Source organism: Sciurus vulgaris (genome assembly GCF_902686455.1).
Source record: "Sciurus vulgaris genome assembly, chromosome: 15".
NCBI lineage: Eukaryota > Metazoa > Chordata > Mammalia > Rodentia > Sciuridae > Sciurus > Sciurus vulgaris.
The window spans coordinates 64854844-64861986 of record NC_136476.1 but is presented as its reverse complement, the minus strand read 5'-3'; positions in this window follow the sequence as shown (position 1 = coordinate 64861986).

Genomic DNA, 7143 nt, shown 5'->3' with positions numbered 1-7143 from the left:
TGAACCCTAAGCACGACTCCAGTTACTCTCTCCAGGGAGTGGGGCCGGGCAAGCCTCCTATGTCAGGAGAGGGACACCTGACTTCTCTGACTTTTATCCCAAATTCCTTTCCCTACAGTACCGTGGCTTTTATGGATCCAGAGAAGGCCCTGCCTCTAGGCCTGAGTTCTGAGATTCACGGCTGAGCCAGGAGGACACTCAGACTGCCATTGTCACTGGGACCGGGTGCTCCTCCACGGCGGGCTTGCCTGGTGGAAAGCGTCCTTGTGTGTTTGCATGAATGAAGAGCCATGTCACTAAAGCACTCTCTCCCAGCCATTGGATCCTCACTGCTCCTGGGTGGTCCTGAAGGGAGAGGGGCCTCCTATCCTGAGGAATAGCCCAAGGCACGAACCTTGGCTGTGACAATTGGCTAAGGTACCAGGCTCGACTTTTACCAAGAACTTAGGGGTGGTACTGAGGTATGGAGCCGCCGGGGTGGGGGGCAGCAGGCAGTGGTTGAGGAGGCCTGGCAATTACTGGTTCAAATCACCCAAATGTATAAAACGGTACCGAAGTGAAAACCCTTCCCTCCATTCCAGTCTCCCAGCCTCCTCATCCCCATCCCCAGAGAAGACTGCCAGGGTTGGTGTCGGTAGGGCCTCTGGGAATCATAAATCATTTTTATTTTCTTTACTCCATTTACTTCTCCTACCACAGTAAAGTGAGTAGGAGAGCAGACATCAGTCCTGTGTCACCAAGGAGGGACCTGAGGGTCAGAGAGAGGGAGACATTGAGCAGAGCCTGCACTGAGCCCCGCAGACCACCAGGTCTGAGGCCCACTCGGCCAGGCCTGGCTTAGCGCGTGGCTCCAGGAGAGAAGACAGCCAACCACACACGCCGCACCAGGGGAGCCCTCCCCTCGCGCTGCTTTATCAGTGCAGTGGGACTGGATTATTCTTCCCTGGGCTCTCTCTCTTTTTTTTTTTTTTTTTCCTGATTCCAGAGCACACCTGGGGACCAAGCCGAGGCTTGTCCCTCCCGGGCTTGCCCTCCCTACCTGTGTTCTGGCAGCATCTGCGAGTGTTTCCAGAGAAGGCTGTGCTTGTACAGCTGGGCGTCCTGCTGTGCCTTCCCCCTCTGTCCTGCCTCTGCCCCAGGCTCTGCAGGACAGAGGCTCTTGTTCCTGCACCTGTCCTGCTGCCTCTGCCAGGAAGCCTGTCCTGATGCTCCGTTGGGAAGGATCACTGGTCCTTGATGGCCTTCATTCCATCTGACCCTCGCCATAAACTCGGGAGACAGGCTTGAGGAACCTGGCAATCAGAGAGGCCAAGTGACCTGCCCAAGGCTCCACAGCGTGCAAGTGGCCCCAGTGCAACTGAATGAGGGGCTTCTAATGGCAACTCCCAAACTAGGTCTGTCATACCATGCAGCCTTGATGGAGTGTCCGGGTCCTTTGTTCCTGCCTCTTATGAGCAGTTGGAACTACGGAAAGTTGAAGGTCATAGACATGGGGATCAGCAGGCTTTGCACTTGCCACCTCTATAATTCGGAGCACACTTTGATTCTCTCTAACACTAGCCAGCTGAAAAATAGAAATGATGAGTTAACTCCTAAGGTCCTCATGAGACCACAACATGGAGAAATGGGACGATGCACCTAGCACACTCATCAGGGCTGGGTTAGAAGTGAGCAGCAAAGGCTATGGACTATGATCCTTAAAGACATTTTGCCTTACCATCTTTTTTTAAATTATTTGTTCTAATTAGCTATACGTGATGGCAGAATGCATTTTGACGCATTGTACACAAATGGAACACAACTTTTTCTTTTCTGATTGTGTACCATTCATGCAATCATACATATACATAGGGTAATAATGACCATCTCATTCTATAAAAACTTATTTTCAGCTCCAGTTCTGCCTTTGCTTCTGGCAGGTAGAGGCCTAGACTCACAGATTTTTGGGTTTGGGGCTGTGTTTTGCACAGAACAGTTCACATCTGAGCTGAGGCCTGCAGGGTAAGCAGTCAAAGCAGCAGAGGCAGCCAAGACTGGCGAGAGCAAAGGACTGCAGGTATGAGCACACCTGGGGCTTTCCCCAGATGATGACTTCTCCCAGGAGCAGGTGTGGGGAGAGATAACTCTAGAGAGATAAAGAGGAACCAGACCTTTACAGAGGGTTAAATTGATAACATGATTGGCTCCTGGCTTGGAGGGGGGTAGAGTGCAGGCCTTGATGGGAATCAAACCAGAACCCCAAGTCTGAGGCTATTTTAGGCAGAATGGAGAGACACAGAATCTCCTTGGTATCTCCAGCTACCTCACAATGGACTGACAGCAAGAACTCAGTTGTTGCTTTGTCGTTGGATGAACTCATCTGTTTCTCTTCCCAGTTGTAAGTTTTCCTTATGGCTGATTCTGTTTTCCCTCCATTTACCAGTCTACCCTTCCCACTGCCAGGGCAACTTCAGATGAAGACAATCTCTTATGCATTTAAAGCGGGAGGCACTTCGGAATGTTGGATGGTAAAACCAGAAGAGTTCCAATTTGGGAAATAAAGGGGATCAGACAACAGTTAAAAACAAGGAAGCCATGAAAAGTCACCTCTTAGACTCTCTGCAGTATAGCAAAACATATTTCCTACCAGAACAGTGCGGAGGATAATTCTCTAAAGCCCATGTCAAACAAGACATGGTGGTACATAGAAAGTGACGAAGTGGCCCATGATTTCCAAATTCGTGTATGACATCACCAGCCCTGGCTTTGTTTGATATGCTTTCCTTTTTTTTTTTTTTTTTTAATTTTCATGAGACTAAAAATATTTCCAAGCATAACCTAGTTTCACCTCAATTCTTGTAGCCTTGGGTAGCACTGAACAGTGCTAACTTATTTTTTTTTTTTTTTTAGTCTATGCTTATGATAGGCAGAATAATGGATCACCAAAGATGTCCGTATCTCAATCCCTGTCACCTGCAAATCTGTTAGTCTATGGGGTAAAGGAGACTTCAGGTTGCTGCCCAGTGGACCCTGAAACAAGATTATCCTGGATTATGCGGGCAGGCCCAAATGTAAGCAGTCATGAAGGTCCTTAAAAGAGGGAGACGTGCCACACTGACGGAGATGTGGTGATGGATGCTGAGTGATGAAGCCACCAGTCGAGAAATGCAGGTGGCCTCTGGAGATGAGAAGATGCAAGGAAACGGGTCCTTCCCTGGAGGCTTCGGGAAGGAACCCAGCTCCACTGACACCTCGATTTTAGCCCAGTGAACCCATGTGGGACTTCTGACCTCCAGAACTACCAGTTATATTGGGGTTGGTTTGAGCCACTAAGTGTGCTTGTCTGCTGTAGAGGAAGTGGGAAGCCAGTCCAGTGCCCTGACTGGCTATGGGAATGTGGCCCTTCCTGCCCCCACCCTGCCCCCGTCTCGCTGTTCCTTCTGGACAGATGTCTCAAGGCTGCACCATGAAGACTCTCAAACACTCCTTCCATGTTCTGGCTCACTTCCATGTGAGGCCCACGTGGCCACAGCCCTTGCTTGGCCCTGCGACCCGTCGGGGAGGTCATCCTGCAGGACACACAGAGCTTCAAGTTCTGGGTTGCCATAGTCACCCTCGGGCCCTGCTGACCGCATCACTCCAAAGCCCACCCTCATTCACCAAGGAGCTGAGAGGAGCCGCCTTTGCCCACTTTGGGCTTCTGAGTCTCAAGGGAGTGCTGTCACATCCCTGATCCGTATCTTCAGGGCCCTCAGGGTACAGTGTCAGGAATGGATTAGGATCCATGCTTGAGACCCAGGCTGTCATCCCACCCCAGCCACCTGCCCCAGCTCTTCCCCGGGTCCTACCTGCAAGCTGCCTGCTCGTAACCAAATACCCTCGTGGAGATCAAGTGCTGTAGACAAGCCCATTCCTCCACCACATGCTCCCAGATCCATTTCTGCCCTGCCCTGACCACAGGGACTCCTTCTATGACTGCAAAAGAGCTTCAGAGCTTCCTGCTCCCTGACCCCTGCTTCTGGAATCTTGAGTTTCTCTACTGTGGCCTCATTTACTGCAGGGGTTTCCAGGACCTTAACTTGCCAGTAGGGAAGAGCCATAGAAATACCTCCCGCCCCCGACAAAAGTAAACAAATAAATAAGCAAATAAATATATCTCATCATCCCAGGGTCCCTGGAGGGCCACCAGCTGGGCAGTAGGCAAAGTGAAGTCATCACCTAAGCCAGGTTTGTGCCCTCAGAGACTTGTCAGGGCAACCTCTTTTGGAGAGAGATGAGGATGGAGGAGGAATTGAATTCAATTGCCTCTCCCCATTACTCCTCCTTCCCCTCCAGCTTTTTAATCTCTCACCACCTGCATGCATGTCAGTAGCAGGCAAGGTGACCCCCCGTCTTGTTCCAGCCCCAGGGTTGACCCAGCCTCTTTGGCAGGTCCTTGGCTGACAGATCAGCCAAAGCGAAGGGGAGGTCTCTTGCAAGCTGGGCCAGGGCCCACCAATCAGACCCTGTCTGTGCAGCTGAATCTCTTGTGAGAACTCATTTGCATAATTTGGTTCAATATTTACTGAGCCAACCTCATTTTCTGGGTTGTCTCCACGGCCGACAGCTGGCAAGGCTGCAATTATGGCATTACGTGCACGCGGGGAAGCCACTGGGAGCAGACACCCAGAGGCGGCTTCCAAACAAACCCAGCCTTAGGCAGCCCGGGCTGGGTCTCCCCGGGAATCTCCACAGCTGGAAGTCTGCCTGGGCCACGACTGCAAGCCAGGCGACACCCAGATGCAGCCAACAACAGCATGGGCAATAGTAATACCGCAGGAGCTGAGTTTTGTCAGGTGGATGTGCACAGGCACGAGACTAGGCACTCAGGAATTTCCAGCCCTCACAGCAGCTCTGGGAGGGAGGGAATCTGTTAGGACTGTTTTATCCAACTGTTTGAGGCAAAATGAAACTTTGTTAGCCAGGAAAATTCCTCGAGGGGCATTAGGTGAGCTTCAGGCAGCGCTAGATCGGGGACGTGAATGACGTCATCCAGAGTCCAGGGCGGACTTCACGCTCCAGCTCCGCGCAGAGTCTCCTGGCCAGGGCAGCTCAGGCTCCACGCTCACCTGGTTCTCGTGGTGGCAAGTCTGAGGCTGGTGCCAGAGACCTGAGGTTCACCTGAGTGGACGGTCTGGAGTGTCGCGATGGCTCCGCGCTGTAGCCAGGGACACAGTGATTGGCTTAGCTGACAGTTATGCGCCCTTCCCTCCCCCAGCGCCCAGACACCGCGGAAAGGGGAAGAGAAGACCCCTAGGGAAACAGTAGGAATTGATTTTGGATGAAGTGGAGGCAATGCACGTGCCTTACAGGTGGGGACTTGGTTGTCATGATTCCGAAGAGTAAACAGACCTAGAGCAGGAGGCTGTGTTCACTGAGAGAAAGCACAGGAGCCTCCTGCACCTGAGCCGGGATCCGTGTGACTGGGGAGGATGTGCCCTATTCCTAGAGTGCTACCTTGATCCCCCAAAACAGGAAGGAAGGCGATGTGGGTCCCCACACTTGGTGGGGCAGGGACAACTGAACTGGTCCCTACACTGGATTTAATGTTCCACTGTCTTGAACTTTGTTAGGTGTTTTTGGGGGGGTGGGGGATGGGTATCAGGGATTGAACTCAGGGGCACTCGACCACTGAGCCACATCCCCAGCCCTATCTTGTATTTTATTTAGAGACGGGGTCTCACTAAGTTGATGAGCACCTCACTGTTGCTGAGGCAGGCTTTGAACTCAAAATCCTCCTGCCTCAGCCTCCTGAGCCACTGGGATTATAGGCATGCACCACCTCACCTGGCTGGGATAGTTTTTGAGGAAAGGGACTCATGCTTTCATTGTGCACTGAGACCTACAAATTATGCATCTACTCCTGGGTGGGGTTAGGCAAAACTCTACTGCTCCTGAATAGACCTTGTCCCCGGGGTGCTGGAGTTTGGGAACCTTGCAGATTCCAGGTCAGGGCACTTGCTTTCCCTGGAGGTTGCATTGGGCTGGGCCTCTGATTTGTGTTCTTTGAGGAAATTTTCAGCTCCTCAGTCCAGATCCTGATTGAAACAGTGATCTTTTAATAGGCCTGCAGGGTCCAATTCTTGCCCCTGAGGACTGGGTCTCCTCCCGGTGACCTGATGCTTCTTAAGCAAGAATGAACCCTTCTGGCAATTTCCTAACTTCCCAGGATACCCCCTGGTTCTAGCTGCTGGCCACTGGCCTGTTTCAGGAATATCAGTGACTCAGAGCCCACTGCCTGGCTCTACCTGCCCTCACCTCCATCCACCTCTGGACTTCCAGTGTCTAGAGTTGTTTATCCTAATGCAACACATGACCACAGCCACAGTCACTGCATGGCACCTGCCATGTGCCACCTCTCCCCATGAGACCAGTGCTCTGCTACGCCCGATGAAATACTGTCCCAGGAATCCTAAGACCTTCTCCAAGAGCGCCACCTCACACTGTTTTTCAGATACCAGCAAAGAACCCTGTTCCACCCAGGGACATAAGGAAGTGCCTCTCCAGTGGTGTTAGGGTGTCTCCAGGCAGCTGCACTAGAGCTGAGTCCCCAAGAGTGCCTCTGAGACCACTCCCCTCGTTCTCTGCGAGCAATCATTGAGTTCCCAGCTATACCCAGGACCCTCGATAGTTTGGGGTCAAGGCACTTCCCAGATCTTTGATTTAGAAGTTGATATTCCTACTCAGTCCATTGCTCATTTACTCAACAACAGCTTGTTTTTCTGTTCCAGGCACTGAACTAGGTACCAATGTGCAAAGGATGCCATCTCAGAAAGAGGCTGACCATGGTCTTAGCTCAGGCTACAATTACAAAATACCAGGACTATGATGCTTAATTAAACCACAGATGCTCATTTCTCACGGTTCTGGAGGCTCCAAGATCAGTGTGCCAGCCCACTGGGGGCCCTACCCCTGAGCCACATCCCAAGGTTTCTCTTCCCTTTTCTGTAAGAACACTAAACCCATCACGTGACCTCCACCCTCGTGACCCCAGGAAAACCTAATCATATCCCCAATGCCCCACCTCCAAATACCAGCGCATTGGAGTAGGGCTTCAACACAGGAATGGTGGGGGACACCAACAGGCAGTCCAAAACAAGAACTTAGGGCACAGTCTCAAGTCAG